The sequence below is a fragment of the Lepisosteus oculatus genome, chromosome 5, assembly GCF_040954835.1.
Source record: "Lepisosteus oculatus isolate fLepOcu1 chromosome 5, fLepOcu1.hap2, whole genome shotgun sequence".
Taxonomy (NCBI): domain Eukaryota; kingdom Metazoa; phylum Chordata; class Actinopteri; order Semionotiformes; family Lepisosteidae; genus Lepisosteus; species Lepisosteus oculatus.
This window is the reverse complement of record NC_090700.1, coordinates 23,094,756-23,115,972: the sequence shown is the minus strand read 5'-3', so window position 1 is coordinate 23,115,972 and position 21,217 is coordinate 23,094,756. Positions and strand designations below refer to the sequence as shown.

At 36.5% G+C, this 21,217-nt stretch overlaps 6 long non-coding RNA genes across 6 annotated transcripts; all 6 read right to left on the bottom strand.

Moving 5' to 3' along the window:
- Positions 1–2,698: 2,698 nt before the first annotated feature.
- Positions 2,699–3,532, bottom strand: LOC138239143 (uncharacterized). The gene is made up of 3 exons (XR_011189564.1): positions 3,455–3,532; positions 3,104–3,151; positions 2,699–2,807 (listed from the first exon to the last, which is right to left on the bottom strand). It is a non-coding gene; the product is annotated as an uncharacterized lncRNA (long non-coding RNA).
- A 2,826-nt stretch (positions 3,533–6,358) lies between these two features.
- LOC138239142 (uncharacterized) lies at positions 6,359–9,347 on the bottom strand. Its single transcript, XR_011189563.1, has 7 exons — positions 9,270–9,347; positions 8,919–8,966; positions 8,561–8,622; positions 7,404–7,503; positions 7,204–7,265; positions 6,696–6,792; positions 6,359–6,466 (listed from the first exon to the last, which is right to left on the bottom strand). It is a non-coding gene; the product is annotated as an uncharacterized lncRNA (long non-coding RNA).
- Positions 9,348–12,221: 2,874 nt separating this feature from the next.
- Positions 12,222–13,069, bottom strand: LOC138239141 (uncharacterized). Its single transcript, XR_011189562.1, has 3 exons — positions 13,022–13,069; positions 12,515–12,611; positions 12,222–12,285 (listed from the first exon to the last, which is right to left on the bottom strand). It is a non-coding gene; the product is annotated as an uncharacterized lncRNA (long non-coding RNA).
- Positions 13,070–13,075: 6 nt separating this feature from the next.
- LOC138239140 (uncharacterized) lies at positions 13,076–15,165 on the bottom strand. The gene is made up of 4 exons (XR_011189561.1): positions 15,088–15,165; positions 14,737–14,784; positions 14,379–14,440; positions 13,076–13,321 (listed from the first exon to the last, which is right to left on the bottom strand). It is a non-coding gene; the product is annotated as an uncharacterized lncRNA (long non-coding RNA).
- A 2,110-nt stretch (positions 15,166–17,275) lies between these two features.
- On the bottom strand, positions 17,276–18,921 carry LOC138239138 (uncharacterized). Its single transcript, XR_011189559.1, has 4 exons — positions 18,874–18,921; positions 18,367–18,463; positions 18,000–18,137; positions 17,276–17,888 (listed from the first exon to the last, which is right to left on the bottom strand). It is a non-coding gene; the product is annotated as an uncharacterized lncRNA (long non-coding RNA).
- A 6-nt stretch (positions 18,922–18,927) lies between these two features.
- Positions 18,928–20,652, bottom strand: LOC138239139 (uncharacterized). Its single transcript, XR_011189560.1, has 3 exons — positions 20,589–20,652; positions 20,231–20,292; positions 18,928–19,173 (listed from the first exon to the last, which is right to left on the bottom strand). It is a non-coding gene; the product is annotated as an uncharacterized lncRNA (long non-coding RNA).
- Between the last annotated feature and the right edge of the window lie 565 nt (positions 20,653–21,217).

Below are 21,217 nucleotides of genomic sequence, written 5' to 3'. Positions count from 1 at the left end.
CTGTGAAGTTTTATTTAATCTCTGAGCCATACTGATTCTTCTGGAAGCACACCAGTATTCCACTTTCTCCCTAAACATTTTTAGGATCAGAGTCTTACATGTGGTTATTTCGAAAACGTTTGTACGTGCTCCTTCTTACCATGTTACTGTTTACCGTTCCTGACCATATTAAGTTTAAGTGCCTGTGGGCACTTTTCCTGTCCGTGGGGGGTGGACCGTCTTTCATTAGAACGTTAGTCTGTTCTACTCTGAGAATGTAGAGGCGGTGGGAAGTGCCCGCGGTCATTTAATTAGTATTAAAATCTTAGTTATCTTTCTAGTTCACAGGTTTGCATGCATCTAATTTAATTTTGAAAGCCACTGAGACATCAGGTACTACTGTTGTATTTATGAAAAAGAAACAAAACAAAAAAGATACTAACAACTGTGCCATCCTGCTCCTTAGTTAATACATTTTATTATTCATAAACAGTTAACATTGTTAGCAAAATATTTTGAATTATATTTAACCCTATTTTTTCTTTAGTTTTGTATTTAACTTATTATATGATAGTCAGACTTAATGTATATTAATGTATATTTGAACAATGAAAATATATTTTTACAATATTTTACATTAAGCACTTAAAATTAATATGGTTAATAATAGTAAACTGTAACATGCTGTTACAAGATCGGTTAACTGCGAAGAAAATCCTTTCAGAGAAAATGTTTCAGGTGTGAAGAACAAACCTGTTCCCACACACCCTGCCCCCACTACCAGAATATACACAAACATTTTAGCGTTTCATTCTGAGCAGAAGACCCTCACACCTGAAGAGTGCTGGCTGTGACGAATTAAACCGGTTTTACAGGTTTCAATCACAGATTGGGACTCAGTAAAGTAACACACAGCGCCACTGGATTTGATAATACTGTACCTAACCAAAATCCGCAATATGGAAACAGAACCTAATTGTTGATAGATGATGTACTCGTAACATTTTTTCAAGACGAACTACAACATTTAAAAAATGACTTGTATGTACTTGATATCTCTAATCAATCCACGGGTTCCAGCACAAAACGAAACTAAAACGCATACCGTTTAGCGCTTCTTATTAGTTGCTCAAAAGTAATTTGACCGTATGAAATGCATAATATAAACCTAGAAACATATACGTGAGCAGTACTTAAGCACTGTAGTATCGGTGTTAAGACATACCTCTCAAATACTGTAAATCAAGTTAAAAATATCTCAAGACCGATTCTGGTCGTAATGAAACCATGTTTCGTGTATGTTTTCTTTTTCATCTTGAAATAACTCATTTCTAAATACCTTTTTCACTGTTAACATCTTGTAGCAACTTTGCGACAAAATATACACTCTGACAGTTCATCCTGCTACCAACATTAAATAAAACAAATCTTAAGATTTCTATATTTATGTCTTTATTTAGTGGTTTCATTCGAAGCTTACAATGTTTAGGGAGAAATGGAATACTGGTGTGTATTTTTTTCTTTAAAGTACTGAGACCAGCCATATACTGTATGTTTATGTTAAGATTTCCCTTCAGTGGTAAAATTAGATATGAATATTCAATACTTAAACGGGCACAGTTAAGACATTAAATATACATATACATATTGTATACAGTACAGTTTGCATACGGTAATATGTTTATGTTACGCGATTAAAAAATAAATAAATAAAACTGAAAGGTCCAGCACCAGCTGGATTCGAACACACAACCTGCCAGTTGGTAGTCACGCACCTACTGTAGACCAGTAGGCTACAAGACAGCTCGCATAAGCAGGCAGGCGAAACAGCCCTGCCGCAGTACACGGATATAATCATGCCGTTATTAAATTCTTGAGATACGCAATTCCATATTATATTCCCTTTTAATCAAATTCTAAAAGTATGCTTGTTGACTCCGGTATCACGTTAGTTAAAGACTTCAAAGCTTACAATATTTAGGGAGAAATGGAATACTGGTGTGTATTTTTTTCTTTTCATGATAGGTGTCGCATTTTAAATCATTTTCGTAGTTAGAAATTATGAAACGCCCTGTTAAAAGCAAGGAAGTTTTTATGCCCGTTGAAGTAAAACAAAATACCTGACAAAGTATGGCTTGGACAGATTCCAAGTGCTTGTACAAATGTGCTAAAGAAATTATACTTTTAGTATACAGCTTGTCCAAAGTCATCCATTATTAATACTATTAGTAATATCTTCAGTAAAGGCTTTGATGCATAAATATTTCTGATAAAGGTAGGTTGTGTACTTTTGTCCAACTGAGCAATCTTGCTTTCATAAAATATACCAACATTTGAATGACTGATGATTAACATGCTGTAATACACAGTTCAAAATTAAAGGCTCGAATGCTGTACATGAGAGGTTAAGCTCCCCCTGGCGGTTTTACAAGGCGACGCCGGATAGCTAGTCACGTGACACACGTGATACCGCGTGATACCCCGGTGGGCGTGTCGCGGTATGCCGTGAAATACCTTACCCATTTTGAATGGCTGCATCTGTACCTCCAGAATACACTGACAATGACCATCTACTGTCTCCTCTAACTGTGTATTGTCATCATGCATATCTTGTGTATTATTTATTGTAGTTGGTTTTGTCATTCTGTAAAGAAGCCACCTTTCAAGGCACTATATAAAATAATGTTTGTTATTATTATTTACATTTTTCATCGTAAAATCTGGCGAAGAGTCTTAAGAGAATATCAAAGAACACGTTGCTCTTACCTTTCCATTCCAAGAAATGCCCTCAGCTCGGATTGCAGAGATTGACCTCTCTGTCTCAAATTCTGAGAAACATAGACTCGATTGAAAAATGACCATTTCCTAAGATTCACATAACATCACCAGTCAACATTTGCCACTTGACATCAATAGAAACCATAGAGTACATGACATTTCCAATCAGTTTTCTTTCAAGGTACAATACCAATCGCCTTGCCAGAAGAGTTATACTGCGGTAGATAAATATTACAAATGTCAGATACACGCAGAGTTGTTTGGATTACTATGAAAAGATTGGCAAATATATTTATGTTCATTATATTTCTTGGAGTGACAGAGCTAAAGAGAAAAAAATACTTACCTTTATCTCAGCAGACAGGATCGCAAGGGATTCCCTTATACTGGGTTCCTATATAACAAATAATACATTATTCAAAAAACATGATATTTCTCTGTCCATTGGCAGCATGATTGTTTATCATTACAGTTTTAGTTAGCTTTAATTTTGTAAACCCCAAGTAAACATAGTTTGTGCCTTTCTCTGAACTTTTTGGCATTTCAATTCAGTTGTTTGTAAGCTTATTTTACAGTTGCTAGGTTGATGGAGTTCCTGAACGGTGCAGTATTTCTTTTGGGTTTGGTGCGAATCATATTCTAGCGGTTGGGGGAAAAAAGCACAGGTGCCATCCCACCATTAAACCCTGAAACTTACCTTAGCCGATTCTTCAACTAAACCAGACATGTTAACTAAGTGTTACAGTATGTTTCAAAGTGTGTATTTTAGCAAACACAACTGAAGTTCTGTTGTCTCCTTGGAGACACCTGGAACTGGTGTGATGCTGGTTCTATGACATCATTCGTTCTAAATGTAAATGCAGGTATTGGCACAACATAGTAAATTGATGTAAAGTTATGGATCCATTTATGATTTTCACTCAGTTTGAAAGAGTTCCTGTCGTGTGGTTAAACTCTGTGTTACGGAGGGTTAACTGGGGTTCTGGCTACTAGTTAGGCTCGGTCATTCAGTCATCTGGTTCATGAAATAGGAAGCTAAGAGATCTGTGTTTTAGTTTTACTGTTTGTTTTTGTTCCATAGAATAAGAAATGTTTCATTAATATTAGTAATAGAGTAGCTGTTTCTCTAAACAGTGTGTGTCAGTTTGCACTGCAGGTGTGCCAGGTAGAGACCATTTAAGAACCCAAAAATATGCTGTCATTTACTGCCGTGGCTAATTTCTGTTAACCTTGTCTCTCACTCACTTTGATGAGCAAAATGTTCATACATAAAGCATACATTTCTGATTGGTCAGAAGAAGCTTCTTAACATATATGGTATAAACAAAGTCAGAAAGTTAGGCACTTAGGTCAGCCTTAGGCAGTTAACCAAGACCATAATCCGATAAGAAGCTATTCCCTTTCATGTTGCTAAATCACATGTAGGATACATGAGTTACACCTCCACTTAAGAGACCTTAAAGAGACCTTGGCCAGCCAGGAGTGTAGAAAACCGTAAAACAGTTCTTGAGGACCTAATTGTTAACTCTTAACAGGCAAAGGTTCCTTCAGTCCTATGAGAAATATTTTAGAATTGAACTAAAGTGTGTTTCCGATACAGGAGCATATGTCTGTCAGGGCCTGTTGGAGAGGCCCTGCATGAGAACCCCTGGCTGCAGTTCCACATCCCCCTGAAAGTAAATAGAGCCATAAGCACGGAGCTAAGGACACTGCTCCAGGACATGCTGGCTGTCGATCCTGACCAGCGACCAGAAGCCATCCAGCTGAAGAAGCAAGTCAGGCAAGCCATGGCACGAGAGAAAACATCTTTGTAGTGACTGATAGCAAGATGTCCGTGACCAAGGGCAATTCGTCTGAGTAAAGTCTGATTTCATTTTTATGTCCCGAAAGGCCACTGCCTTTGTGCTGTAGATTTCTGATTTAGACGGGCATTTCTATGGACAACTTTGAGTTTTCTGTGGGTCCAATGAAAATAAGTTTTTTAACTTATTCTTTGTTACAGTTTTCGAAAGTTTAAAGACATTCACTGAGTTGACGATAAAGGAAAAGTTTCATCTTTCACCTCTTGGAAGGTAGGCCGGTCAGAGGTACAATATATGTCTTCATGTCTTCATCCTCCATGTTTGTAACTACAGGTTTCACAGTGTTGAGCTAAGACACAAAAACACCTACAAATGGCAGTTCCAAATGTATCAAATGTATAAACCTGGGCTGAAAAAGTGTGTACAGTATATACTCTGTGTAGGTCTGATAAAAGTATTCGAGTCAAAGTGTCATATGGATACAAATTCTCATGATTTTGTATTGTGTGTTTTTTCTCTGTTCTGCTTTATTGAAAGAAATCAGATGCTCTTCCTGAAACTTACCTTAGCTGATTCTTCAGCTAAGCCAGACAGACTTCTGAAATTCTCAAATATTATCAAATCTTGTTGGTGCAGAGGTGGTGGAGCCCATTACCAACAGACTCACAGCTGAAATTGCTATGAAAAGGGCTTCTACCAAATATTAACATGTGGGTGAAAATGTATACAATTGTAATATTTCCTTTTTTCCCATTGAAAGTATAACATATGTGGTGTGAGAAAGAGGTCCTCATTTAATTGCATGAAACTCTGGCACTGGCGCAACAAACTGAACAAAGTTCAAGGGGGTATACGCTTTCTGTAGACACTTTATTTCCTCTTTTTCCATACTCTAAGAAATGATTTGGGAAACCTGTGGGACACTGTAGGTCATTATACATGAGCCTCTTTCTGCACCTTTTAAGCCATTGAAACCTAGTTGCCTTGTTACAAGGTCTAATATTACAGTAGGTGTGGTTTCCGTCTCCTAATTTCTGAGAATTATCAAATTGGGGAATAAGTTGTAGGGAATACCACTCTTGCACTTCTAAGAAAGGACTATCTCAAATGAAACTCGCTATAGAAAGACATCTTGTTGAAAAATTCTTTTTTTTTTGTCATTTCTAAAGAAAAAACATTCATCAAATCCTTCACAAATGTTTTGTTTGTGACTTTCTCTGTTGTTCCCTTTCACACTCAACTGAACTATGTGTTATGTCTTGTAAACGTAATCAAACATTTCACTTAGGTGTGTGGGTTAACACAAACCCATATTGTATGAAACATTCAGTTTTTCATTCCCGTTTTTCTAACAATTGCATCCATGCTAGGACTACAGAAAACAACACTTTTTACTAAAGTAAATGAAAGTGTTCATTAAACAAGACACATTGTTTTAAATGTATGCAATACGACGACACTAAAAACAAGACTGAAACTTTTCATTGAAATACTGGACGAGATTGTGCATATTCAATGGATTTCTCCTGGTGCTTTTTTTCATCAGTCTTTTCATATTCTTGTTCTCTACTCAGGTGTCTCCTGTTCCTTTGGTGATGTCTGCTGTACACACATGGCATCATACACTTGAGCAAAGTGTGATACCACCGTTTGTTCTTCTAAAATAAAGATGAACATTGACAAAAGTCAGAAGCACTCTTTTCTTTGACAGACGAACAAAACAATGCAAGAATAACCATACTCTCTGTTCCTTACTCATTTCTACCTACCTGTTTGACCACTTTGTCTGCTTCAGTCAGGACAGGGTGCTGGGGCTGACTCTGAGCAATCTGAGAAGAGCTCTCTGTGATCTTCTCCCCTACAGTGGCTACATTGTACTCCGGTAAGTTCCTCGGTCCTTTTTGGGACTTGAAAGGGTAGAATCATTTTGTGACTACATTTCATTGTCATGCACTGATATGTTCTGGTTTGTGTTCGATTACTGCAGGCGTTCAAGTACCTTCTTTTTGTTCTAGATTGGCAGTGTTTGAGATGGTAGGAACTTGTCATATTCTCAACTTATTTTCTCTATGAGACTCTGAATGCTCTGTAAACATACTATTTTAGCAATTCTTAGAAATCTGAAAGCAGTGTTACCTGTATCATTTTTTGTCTTGGTAGTAGTATTGCAGCTCCAACATCAGCACTTAAATAATGGTTTGTGATGTTACTTGTCCTTGGAGTTAGTATACTCCTGAGAAGTCAAGAGAAATCTTATGTAAGCATTAATTATGTTTCACTTTTGAAAGCAAAGTACGTGTCAAGTACTTTGAAGGCATTTGTTGATACTTTTAAGCACTTTCGTTGATTATTATTATCCTTCAATTAGTTATTACAAGTCCAACATTCTCTACATGATCTCACTCCATATTCAGAATGTGGGAATACAGTTGTTTTAAGGAAATGCCACTGAATAGATAGTAGCTGCACTCTACAAAGATGAATGTGCTAATTAATCAGTCAGGGACACAGCTTATACTTCAGTAGTCTTGGATCATGTAATGATGATTATTGTACTTTATAACTAGCAAAATCCCCATATCCTGTTCATTGCCCCTTTTTCAGTCATGTGGATTGACTTATGCCTGAAGTGGTTAATTCTCACCTTGACATCTCATAGAACAACTGAATCTCTACCAAGGGTGAATGTGTCCTTCCTCTTAATATCTAAAAGAAAAGGTTAAAATTCATTGAAGCAAAATGCAACAACCCAAAATGTTGGGGAGGTCGTTTCCACAGTTATTTCATATGACAGTGCTTGGAGTGAAACTACATGACCATGGTGAAGAAGTAAAAACACTTTACCTTGTTCCTCCTGACTGATGTCCTTATGCGTGTTTTGCACAGTTGAGCGTTTTGTGTCTTGTCGTCTGTGTAGGCAACAGCCCTCTTCCCTGGGATAGAACTAGATGATATTTAGACACGTTAATTTGACTTCTCCATTGCTCACATTGATGTGGATATGATTATAATGCTCTGTTTTGTGGGCTTCCCAAGAAAACAATAAATCCCTTACTACTTGTTCGAAATGCAGTAGCACAGATCCTAACAAATACAAGAAAGAGAATATCATTCCTGTTTTGAAAAAACTTTACTGGTCACCTGTATTATCTAGGATAAATTTGAAAGTTCTTTTACTTGTTTTTAAAGCTTTAAGCGACCTAGCACGTCTGTACCTTACTGAATGTCTGTCTTCATATGTTCCTATACGTGACCTGAGATCTGCACATACTGGCCTACTGCAAATACCACATGTGAAATGCAGAAAGAGTGGAGAGGCTGCTTTTTGTTTTTATGCTTCTAAATTATGAAACTCACTTCCACTTTTTATTAGGCAGTCAAGCTGGGTACATTGTTTTAAAAAACATTTGAAAATGTTGCTTTTAGTTAAAGTGGTTCTTTGTTCTTTCTATTTATGTTTCTTGTTTTAGTTCTCTTTAATTGTTCTTATTTTATTACGACTTTCCTAATTTTTATTTATTTAATTGACATGTATGTTGCTTTACTGTATTGCTGTATTTTCCTTTACAACTGAAAGTATATCTCTCAATTTTAATATTTTATTTTTACGCTTGGTTTTTAAAGCACCAAAGCACTATTTGTATGAAAGGTGCTCTATAAATAAAGTTTATTATTATTATTTTTAATAGTATTATTATACTTTGTTACATTTTTGGTTAGGACAAAGATTCTAGTAGAGGTGGCCTCTTTTACCCCGTTCCAAAAAATTGGAAAACTACCTCCAGAATACACTGACAATGACCATCTACTGTCTCCTTTAACTGTGTATTGTCATCATGCATATCTTGTGTATTATTTATTGTAGTTGGTTTTGTCATTCTGTAAAGAAGCCACCTTTCAAGGCACTATATAAAATAATGTTTGTTATTATTATTTACATTTTTCATCGTTAAATCTGGCGAAGAGTCTTAAGAGAATATCGAAGAACACGTTGCTCTTACCTTTCCATTCCAAGAAATGCCCTCAGCTCGGATTGCAGAGATTGACCTCTCTGTCTCAAATTCTGAGAAACATAGACTCGATTGAAAAATGACCATTTCCTAAGATTCACATAACATCACCAGTCAACATTTGCCACTTGACATCAATAGAAACCATAGAGTACATGACATTTCCAATCAGTTTTCTTTCAAGGTACAATACCAATCGCCTTGCCAGAAGAGTTATACTGCGGTAGATAAATATTACAAATGTCAGATACACGCAGAGTTGTTTGGATTACTATGAAAAGATTGGCAAATATATTTATGTTCATTATATTTCTTGGAGTGACAGAGCTAAAGAGAAAAAAATACTTACCTTTATCTCAGCAGACAGGATCGCAAGGGATTCCCTTATACTGGGTTCCTATATAACAAATAATACATTATTCAAAAAACATGATATTTCTCTGTCCATTGGCAGCATGATTGTTTATCATTACAGTTTTAGTTAGCTTTAATTTTGTAAACCCCAAGTAAACATAGTTTGTGCCTTTCTCTGAACTTTTTGGCATTTCAATTCAGTTGTTTGTAAGCTTATTTTACAGTTGCTAGGTTGATGAAGTTCCTGAACTGTGCAGTATTTCTTTTGGGTTTGGTGCGAATCATATTCTAGCGGTTGGGGGAAAAAAGCACAGGTGCCATCCCACCATTAAACCCTGAAACTTACCTTAGCCGATTCTTCAACTAAACCAGACATGTTAACTAAGTGTTACAGTATGTTTCAAAGTGTGTATTTTAGCAAACACAACTGAAGTTCTGTTGTCTCCTTGGAGACACCTGGAACTGGTGTGATGCTGGTTCTATGACATCATTCGTTCTAAATGTAAATGCAGGTATTGGCACAACATAGTAAATTGATGTAAAGTTATGGATCCATTTATGATTTTCACTCAGTTTGAAAGAGTTCCTGTCGTTTGGTTAAACTTTGTGTTACGGAGGGTTAACTGGGGTTCTGGCTACTAGTTAGGCTTGGTCATTCAGTCATCTGGTTCATGAAATAGGAAGCTAAGAGATCTGTGTTTTAGTTTTACTGTTTGTTTTTGTTCCATAGAATAAGAAATGTTTCATTAATATTAGTAATAGAGTAGCTGTTTCTCTAAACAGTGTGTGTCAGTTTGCACTGCAGGTGTGCCAGGTAGAGACCATTTAAGAACCCAAAAATATGCTGTCATTTACTGCCGTGGCTAATTTCTGTTAACCTTGTCTCTCACTCACTTTGATGAGCAAAATGTTCATACATAAAGCATACATTTCTGATTGGTCAGAAGAAGCTTCTTAACATATAAGGTATAAAGAAAGTCAGAAAGTTAGGCACTTAGGTCAGCCTTAGGCAGTTAACCAAGACCATAATCTGATAAGAAGCTATTCCCTTTCATGTTGCTAATTCACATGTAGGATACATGAGTTACACCTCCACTTAAGAGACCTTAAAGAGACCTTGGCCAGCCAGGAGTGTAGAAAACCGTAAAACAGTTCTTGAGGACCTAATTGTTAACTCTTAACAGGCAAAGGTTCCTTCAGTCCTATGAGAAATATTTTAGAATTGAACTAAAGTGTGTTTCCGATACAGGAGCATATGTCTGTCAGGGCCTGTTGGAGAGGCCCTGCATGAGAACCCCTGGCTGCAGTTCCACATCCCCCTGAAAGTAAATAGAGCCATAAGCACGGAGCTAAGGACACTGCTCCAGGACATGCTGGCTGTCGATCCTGACCAGCGACCAGAAGCCATCCAGCTGAAGAAGCAAGTCAGGCAAGCCATGGCACGAGAGAAAACATCTTTGTAGTGACTGATAGCAAGATGTCCGTGACCAAGGGCAATTCGTCTGAGTAAAGTCTGATTTCATTTTTATGTCCCGAAAGGCCACTGCCTTTGTGCTGTAGATTTCTGATTTAGACGGGCATTTCTATGGACAACTTTGACTTTTCTGTGGGTCCAATGAAAATAAGTTTTTTAACTTATTTTTTGTTACAGTTTTCGAAAGTTTAAAGACATTCACTGAGTTGACGATAAAGGAAAAGTTTCATCTTTCACCTCTTGGAAGGTAGGCCGGTCAGAGGTACAATATATGTCTTCATGTCTTCATCCTCCATGTTTGTAACTACAGGTTTCACAGTGTTGAGCTAAGACACAAAAACACCTACAAATGGCAGTTCCAAATGTATCAAATGTATAAACCTGGGCTGAAAAAGTGTGTACAGTATATACTCTGTGTAGGTCTGATAAAAGTATTCGAGTCAAAGTGTCATATGGATACAAATTCTCATGATTTTGTATTGTGTGTTTTTTCTCTGTTCTGCTTTATTGAAAGAAATCAGATGCTCTTCCTGAAACTTACCTTAGCTGATTCTTCAGCTAAGCCAGACAGACTTCTGAAATTCTCAAATATTATCAAATCTTGTTGGTGCAGAGGTGGTGGAGCCCATTACCAACAGACTCACAGCTGAAATTGCTGTGAAAAGGGCTTCTACCAAATATTAACATGTGGGTGAAAATGTAAACAATTGTAATATTTCCTTTTTTCCCATTGAAAGTATAACATATGTGGTGTGAGAAAGAGGTCCTCATTTAATTGCATGAAACTCTGGCACTGGCGCAACAAACTGAACAAAGTTCAAGGGGGTATACGCTTTCTGTAGACACTTTATTTCCTCTTTTTCCATACTCTAAGAAATGATTTGGGAAACCTGTGGGACACTGGAGGTCATTATACATGAGCCTCTTTCTGCACCTTTTAAGCCATTGAAACCTAGTTGCCTTGTTACAAGGTCTAATATTACAGTAGGTGTGGTTTCCGTCTCCTAATTTCTGAGAATGATCAAATTGGGGAATAAGTTGTAGGGAATACCACTCTTGCACTTCTAAGAAAAGACTATCTCAAATGAAACTCGCTATAGAAAGACATCTTGGTGAAAAATTCTTTATTTTTTGTCATTTCTAAAGAAAAAACATTCATCAAATCCTTCACAAATGTTTTGTTTGTGACTTTCTCTGTTGTTCCCTTTCACACTCAACTGAACTATGTGTTATGTCTTGTAAACGTAATCAAACATTTCACTTAGGTGTGTGGGTTAACACAAACCCATATTGTATGAAACATTCAGTTTTTCATTCCCGTTTTTTCTAACAATTGCATCCATGCTAGGACTACAGAAAACAACACTTTTTACTAAAGTAAATGAAAGTGTTCATTAAACAAGACACATTGTTTTAAATGTATGCAATACGACGACACTAAAAACAAGACTGAAACTTTTCATTGAAATACTGGACGAGATTGTGCATATTCAATGGATTTCTCCTGGTGCTTTTTTTCATCAGTCTTTTCATATTCTTGTTCTCTACTCAGGTGTCTCCTGTTCCTTTGGTGATGTCTGCTGTACACACATGGCATCATACACTTGAGCAAAGTGTGATACCACCGTTTGTTCTTCTCCTAAAATAAAGATGAACATTGACAAAAGTCAGAAGCACTCTTTTCTTTGACAGACAAACAAAACAATGCAAGAATAACCATACTCTCTGTTCCTTACTCATTTCTACCTACCTGTTTGACCACTTTGTCTGCTTCAGTCAGGACAGGGTGCTGGGGCTGACTCTGAGCAATCTGTGAAGAGCTCGCTGTGATCTTCTCCCCTACAGTGGCTACATTGTACTCCGGTAAGTTCCTCGGTCCTTTTTGGGACTTGAAAGGGTAGAATCATTTTGTGACTACATTTCATTGTCATGCACTGATATGTTCTGGTTTGTGTTCGATTACTGCAGGCGTTCAAGTACCTTCTTTTTGTTCTAGATTGGCAGTGTTTGAGATGGTAGGAACTTGTCATATTCTCAACTTATTTTCTCTATGAGACTCTGAATGCTCTGTAAACATACTATTTTAGCAATTCTTAGAAATCTGAAAGCAGTGTTACCTGTATCATTTTTTGTCTTGGTAGTAGTATTGCAGCTCCAACATCAGCACTTAAATAATGGTTTGTGATGTTACTTGTCCTTGGAGTTAGTATACTCCTGAGAAGTCAAGAGAAATCTAATGTAAGCATTAATTATGTTTCACTTTTGAAAGCAAAGTACGTGTCAAGTACTTTGAAGGCATTTGTTGATACTTTTAAGCACTTTCGTTGATTATTATTATCTTCAATTAGTTATTACAAGTCCAACATTCTCTACATGATCTCACTCCATATTCAGAATGTGGGAATACAGTTGTTTTAAGGAAATGCCACTGAATAGATAGTAGCTGCACTCTACAAAGATGAATTTGCTAATTAATCAGTCAGGGACACAGCTTATACTTCAGTAGTCTTGGATCATGTAATGATGATTATTGTACTTTATAACTAGCAAAATCCCCATATCCTGTTCATTGCCCCTTTTTCAGTCATGTGGATTGACTTATGCCTGAAGTGGTTAATTCTCACCTTGACATCTCATAAAACAACTGAATCTCTACCAAGGGTGAATGTGTCCTTCCTCTTAATATCTAAAAGAAAAGGTTAAAATTCATTGAAGCAAAATGCAACAACCCAAAATGTTGTGGAGGTCGTTTCCACAGTTATTTCATATGACAGTGCTTGGAGTGAAACTACATGACCATGGTGAAGAAGTAAAAACACTTTACCTTGTTCCTCCTGACTGATGTCCTTATGCGTGTTTTGCACAGTTGAGCGTTTTGTGTCTTGTCGTCTGTGTAGGCAACAGCCCTCTTCCCTGGGATAGAACTAGATGATATTTAGACACGTTAATTTGACTTCTCCATTGCTCACATTGATGTGGATATGATTATAATGCTCTGTTTTGTGGGCTTCCCAAGAAAACAATAAATCCCTTACTACTTGTTCGAAATGCAGTAGCACAGATCCTAACAAATACAAGAAAGAGAATATCATTCCTGTTTTGAAAAAACTTCACTGGTCACCTGTATTATCTAGGATAAATTTGAAAGTTCTTTTACTTGTTTTTAAAGCTTTAAGCAACCTAGCACGTCTGTACCTTACTGAATGTCTGTCTTCATATGTTCCTATACGTGACCTGAGATCTGCACATACTGGCCTACTGCAAATACCACACGTGAAATGCAGAAAGAGTGGAGAGGCTGCTTTTTGTTTTTATGCTTCTAAATTATGAAACTCACTTCCACTTTTTATTAGGCAGTCAAGCTCGGTACATTGTTTTAAAAAACATTTGAAAATGTTGCTTTTAGTTAAAGTGGTTCTTTGTTCTTTCTATTTATGTTTCTTGTTTTAGTTCTCTTTAATTGTTCTTATTTTATTACGACTTTCCTAATTTGTATTTATTTAATTGACATGTATGTTGCTTTACTGTATTGCTGTATTTTCCGTTACAACTGAAAGTATATCTCTCAATTTTAATATTTTATTTTTACGCTTGGTTTTTAAAGCACCAAAGCACTATTTGTATGAAAGGTGCTCTATAAATAAAGTTTATTATTATTATTTTTAATAGTATTATTATACTTTGTTACATTTTTGGTTAGGACAAAGATTCTAGTAGAGGTGGCCTCTTTTACCCCGTTCCAAAAAATTGGAAAACTACCTTCAGAATACACTGACAATGACCATCTACTGTCTCCTCTAACTGTGTATTGTCATCATGCATATCTTGTGTATTATTTATTGTAGTTGGTTTTGTCATTCTGTAAAGAAGCCACCTTTCAAGGCACTATATAAAATAATGTTTGTTATTATTATTTACATTTTTCATCGTAAAATCTGGCGAAGAGTCTTAAGAGAATATCAAAGAACACGTTGCTCTTACCTTTCCATTCCAAGAAATGCCCTCAGCTCGGATTGCAGAGATTGACCTCTCTGTCTCAAATTCTGAGAAACATAGACTCGATTGAAAAATGAGCATTTCCTAAGATTCACATAACATCACCAGTCAACATTTGCCACTTGACATCAATAGAAACCATAGAGTACATGACATTTCCAATCAGTTTTCTTTCAAGGTACAATACCAATCGCCTTGCCAGAAGAGTTATACTGTGGTAGATAAATATTACAAATGTCAGATACACGCAGAGTTGTTTGGATTACTATGAAAAGATTGGCAAATATATTTATGTTCATTATATTTCTTGGAGTGACAGAGCTAAAGAGAAAAAAATACTTACCTTTATCTCAGCAGACAGGATCGCAAGGGATTCCCTTATACTGGGTTCCTATATAACAAATAATACATTATTCAAAAAACATGATATTTCTCTGTCCATTGGCAGCATGATTGTTTATCATTACAGTTTTAGTTAGCTTTAATTTTGTAAACCCCAAGTAAACATAGTTTGTGCCTTTCTCTGAACTTTTTGGCATTTCAATTCAGTTGTTTGTAAGCTTATTTTACAGTTGCTAGGTTGATGAAGTTCCTGAAATGTGCAGTATTTCTTTTGGGTTTGGTGCGAATCATATTCTAGCGGTTGGGGGAAAAAAGCACAGGTGCCATCCCACCATTAAACCCTGAAACTTACCTTAGCCGATTCTTCAACTAAACCAGACATGTTAACTAAGTGTTACAGTATGTTTCAAAGTGTGTATTTTAGCAAACACAACTGAAGTTCTGTTGTCTCCTTGGAGACACCTGGAACTGGTGTGATGCTGGTTCTATGACATCATTCGTTCTAAATGTAAATGCAGGTATTGGCACAACATAGTAAATTGATGTAAAGTTATGGATCCATTTATGATTTTCACTCAGTTTGAAAGAGTTCCTGTCGTTTGGTTAAACTTTGTGTTACGGAGGGTTAACTGGGGTTCTGGCTACTAGTTAGGCTTGGTCATTCAGTCATCTGGTTCATGAAATAGGAAGCTAAGAGATCTGTGTTTTAGTTTTACTGTTTGTTTTTGTTCCATAGAATAAGAAATGTTTCATTAATATTAGTAATAGAGTAGCTGTTTCTCTAAACAGTGTGTGTCAGTTTGCACTGCAGGTGTGCCAGGTAGAGACCATTTAAGAACCAAAAAATATGCTGTCATTTACTGCCGTGGCTAATTTCTGTTAACCTTGTCTCTCACTCACTTTGATGAGCAAAATGTTCATACATAAAGCATACATTTCTGATTGGTCAGAAGAAGCTTCTTAACATATAAGGTATAAAGAAAGTCAGAAAGTTAGGCACTTAGGTCAGCCTTAGGCAGTTAACCAAGACCATAATCCGATAAGAAGCTATTCCCTTTCATGTTGCTAAATCACATGTAGGATACATGAGTTACACCTCCACTTAAGAGACCTTAAAGAGACCTTGGCCAGCCAGGAGTGTAGAAAACCGTAAAACAGTTCTTGAGGACCTAATTGTTAACTCTTAACAGGCAAAGGTTCCTTCAGTCCTATGAGAAATATTTTAGAATTGAACTCAGTTTGAAAGAGTTCCTGTCGTTTGGTTAAACTAAAGTGTGTTTCCGATACAGGAGCACATGTCTGTCAGGGCCTTTTGGAGAGGCCCTGCATGAGAACCCCTGGCTGCAGTTCCACATCCCCCTGAAAGTAAATAGAGCCATAAGCACGGAGCTAAGGACACTGCTCCAGGACATGCTGGCTGTCGATCCTGACCAGCGACCAGAAGCCATCCAGCTGAAGAAGCAAGTCAGGCAAGCCATGGCACGAGAGAAAACATCTTTGTAGTGACTGATAGCAAGATGTCCGTGACCAAGGGCAATTCGTCTGAGTAAAGTCTGATTTCATTTTTATGTCCCGAAAGGCCACTGCCTTTGTGCTGTAGATTTCTGATTTAGACGGGCATTTCTATGGACAACTTTGACTTTTCTGTGGGTCCAATGAAAATAAGTTTTTTAACTTATTCTTTGTTACAGTTTTCGAAAGTTTAAAGACATTCACTGAGTTGACGATAAAGGAAAAGTTTCATCTTTCACCTCTTGGAAGGTAGGCCGGTCAGAGGTACAATATATGTCTTCATGTCTTCATCCTCCATGTTTGTAACTACAGGTTTCACAGTGTTGAGCTAAGACACAAAAACACCTACAAATGGCAGTTCCAAATGTATCAAATGTATAAACCTGGGCTGAAAAAGTGTGTACAGTATATACTCTGTGTAGGTCTGATAAAAGTATTCGAGTCAAAGTGTCATATGGATACAAATTCTCATGATTTTGTATTGTGTGTTTTTTCTCTGTTCTGCTTTATTGAAAGAAATCAGATGCTCTTCCTGAAACTTACCTTAGCTGATTCTTCAGCTAAGCCAGACAGACTTCTGAAATTCTCAAATATTATCAAATCTTGTTGGTGCAGAGGTGGTGGAGCCCATTACCAACAGACTCACAGCTGAAATTGCTGTGAAAAGGGCTTCTACCAAATATTAACATGTGGGTGAAAATGTATACAATTGTAATATTTCCTTTTTTCCCATTGAAAGTATAACATATGTGGTGTGAGAAAGAGGTCCTCATTTAATTGCATGAAACTCTGGCACTGGCGCAACAAACTGAACAAAGTTCAAGGGGGTATACGCTTTCTGTAGACACTTTATTTCCTTTTTTTCCATACTCTAAGAAATGATTTGGGAAACCTGTGGGACACTGGAGGTCATTATACATGAGCCTCTTTCTGCACCTTTTAAGCCATTGAAACCTAGTTGCCTTGTTACAAGGTCTAATATTACAGTAGGTGTGGTTTCCGTCTCCTAATTTCTGAGAATGATCAAATTGGGGAATAAGTTGTAGGGAATACCACTCTTGCACTTCTAAGAAAAGACTATCTCAAATGAAACTCGCTATAGAAAGACATCTTGGTGAAAAATTCTTTATTTTTTGTCATTTCTAAAGAAAAAACATTCATCAAATCCTTCACAAATGTTTTGTTTGTGACTTTCTCTGTTGTTCCCTTTCACACTCAACTGAACTATGTGTTATGTCTTGTAAACGTAATCAAACATTTCACTTAGGTGTGTGGGTTAACACAAACCCATATTGTATGAAACATTCAGTTTTTCATTCCCGTTTTTTCTAACAATTGCATCCATGCTAGGACTACAGAAAACAACACTTTTTACTAAAGTAAATGAAAGTGTTCATTAAACAAGACACATTGTTTTAAATGTATGCAATACGACGACACTAAAAACAAGACTGAAACTTTTCATTGAAATACTGGACGAGATTGTGCATATTCAATGGATTTCTCCTGGTGCTTTTTTTCATCAGTCTTTTCATATTCTTGTTCTCTACTCAGGTGTCTCCTGTTCCTTTGGTGATGTCTGCTGTACACACATGGCATCATACACTTGAGCAAAGTGTGATACCACCGTTTGTTCTTCTCCTAAAATAAAGATGAACATTGACAAAAGTCAGAAGCACTCTTTTCTTTGACAGACAAACAAAACAATGCAAGAATAACCATACTCTCTGTTCCTTACTCATTTCTACCTACCTGTTTGACCACTTTGTCTGCTTCAGTCAGGACAGGGTGCTGGGGCTGACTCTGAGCAATCTGAGAAGAGCTCGCTGTGATCTTCTCCCCTACAGTGGCTACATTGTACTCCGGTAAGTTCCTCGGTCCTTTTTGGGACTTGAAAGGGTAGAATCATTTTGTGACTACATTTCATTGTCATGCACTGATATGTTCTGGTTTGTGTTCGATTACTGCAGGCGTTCAAGTACCTTCTTTTTGTTCTAGATTGGCAGTGTTTGAGATGGTAGGAACTTGTCATATTCTCAACTTATTTTCTCTATGAGACTCTGAATGCTCTGTAAACATACTATTTTAGCAATTCTTAGAAATCTGAAAGCAGTGTTACCTGTATCATTTTTTGTCTTGGTAGTAGTATTGCAGCTCCAACATCAGCACTTAAATAATGGTTTGTGATGTTACTTGTCCTTGGAGTTAGTATACTCCTGAGAAGTCAAGAGAAATCTAATGTAAGCATTAATTATGTTTCACTTTTGAAAGCAAAGTACGTGTCAAGTACTTTGAAGGCATTTGTTGATACTTTTAAGCACTTTCGTTGATTATTATTATCTTCAATTAGTTATTACAAGTCCAACATTCTCTACATGATCTCACTCCATATTCAGAATGTGGGAATACAGTTGTTTTAAGGAAATGCCACTGAATAGATAGTAGCTGCACTCTACAAAGATGAATTTGCTAATTAATCAGTCAGGGACACAGCTTATACTTCAGTAGTCTTGGATCATGTAATGATGATTATTGTACTTTATAACTAGCAAAATCCCCATATCCTGTTCATTGCCCCTTTTTCAGTCATGTGGATTGACTTATGCCTGAAGTGGTTAATTCTCACCTTGACATCTCATAAAACAACTGAATCTCTACCAAGGGTGAATGTGTCCTTCCTCTTAATATCTAAAAGAAAAGGTTAAAATTCATTGAAGCAAAATGCAACAACCCAAAATGTTGTGGAGGTCGTTTCCACAGTTATTTCATATGACAGTGCTTGGAGTGAAACTACATGACCATGGTGAAGAAGTAAAAACACTTTACCTTGTTCCTCCTGACTGATGTCCTTATGCGTGTTTTGCACAGTTGAGCGTTTTGTGTCTTGTCGTCTGTGTAGGCAACAGCCCTCTTCCCTGGGATAGAACTAGATGATATTTAGACACGTTAATTTGACTTCTCCATTGCTCACATTGATGTGGATATGATTATAATGCTCTGTTTTGTGGGCTTCCCAAGAAAACAATAAATCCCTTACTACTTGTTCGAAATGCAGTAGCACAGATCCTAACAAATACAAGAAAGAGAATATCATTCCTGTTTTGAAAAAACTTCACTGGTCACCTGTATTATCTAGGATAAATTTGAAAGTTCTTTTACTTGTTTTTAAAGCTTTAAGCGACCTAGCACGTCTGTACCTTACTGAATGTCTGTCTTCATATGTTCCTATACGTGACCTGAGATCTGCACATACTGGCCTACTGCAAATACCACATGTGAAATGCAGAAAGAGTGGAGAGGCTGCTTTTTGTTTTTATGCTTCTAAATTATGAAACTCACTTCCACTTTTTATTAGGCAGTCAAGCTGGGTACATTGTTTTAAAAAACATTTGAAAATGTTGCTTTTAGTTAAAGTGGTTCTTTGTTCTTTCTATTTATGTTTCTTGTTTTAGTTCTCTTTAATTGTTCTTATTTTATTACGACTTTCCTAATTTTTATTTATTTAATTGACATGTATGTTGCTTTACTGTATTGCTGTATTTTCCTTTACAACTGAAAGTATATCTCTCAATTTTAATATTTTATTTTTACGCTTGGTTTTTAAAGCACCAAAGCACTATTTGTATGAAAGGTGCTCTATAAATAAAGTTTATTATTATTATTTTTAATAGTATTATTATACTTTGTTACATTTTTGGTTAGGACAAAGATTCTAGTAGAGGTGGCCTCTTTTACCCCGTTCCAAAAAATTGGAAAACTACCTTCAGAATACACTGACAATGACCATCTACTGTCTCCTCTAACTGTGTATTGTCATCATGCATATCTTGTGTATTATTTATTGTAGTTGGTTTTGTCATTCTGTAAAGAAGCCACCTTTCAAGGCACTATATAAAATAATGTTTGTTATTATTATTTACATTTTTCATCGTAAAATCTGGCGAAGAGTCTTAAGAGAATATCAAAGAACACGTTGCTCTTACCTTTCCATTCCAAGAAATGCCCTCAGCTCGGATTGCAGAGATTGACCTCTCTGTCTCAAATTCTGAGAAACATAGACTCGATTGAAAAATGACCATTTCCTAAGATTCACATAACATCACCAGTCAACATTTGCCACTTGACATCAATAGAAACCATAGAGTACATGACATTTCCAATCAGTTTTCTTTCAAGGTACAATACCAATCGCCTTGCCAGAAGAGTTATACTGCGGTAGATAAATATTACAAATGTCAGATACACGCAGAGTTGTTTGGATTACAATGAAAAGATTGGCAAATATATTTATGTTCATTATATTTCTTGGAGTGACAGAGCTAAAGAGAAAAAAATACTTACCTTTATCTCAGCAGACAGGATCGCAAGGGATTCCCTTATACTGGGTTCCTATATAACAAATAATACATTATTCAAAAAACATGATATTTCTCTGTCCATTGGCAGCATGATTGTTTATCATTACAGTTTTAGTTAGCTTTAATTTTGTAAACCCCAAGTAAACATAGTTTGTGCCTTTCTCTGAACTTTTTGGCATTTCAATTCAGTTGTTTGTAAGCTTATTTTACAGTTGCTAGGTTGATGAAGTTCCTGAACTGTGCAGTATTTCTTTTGGGTTTGGTGCGAATCATATTCTAGCGGTTGGGGGAAAAAAGCACAGGTGCCATCCCACCATTAAACCCTGAAACTTACCTTAGCTGATTCTTCAACTAAACCAGACATGTTAACTAAGTGTTACAGTATGTTTCAAAGTGTGTATTTTAGCAAACACAACTGAAGTTCTGTTGTCTCCTTGGAGACACCTGGAACTGGTGTGATGCTGGTTCTATGACATCATTCGTTCTAAATGTAAATGCAGGTATTGGCACAACATAGTAAATTGATGTAAAGTTATGGATCCATTTATGATTTTCACTCAGTTTGAAAGAGTTCCTGTCGTTTGGTTAAACTTTGTGTTACGGAGGGTTAAC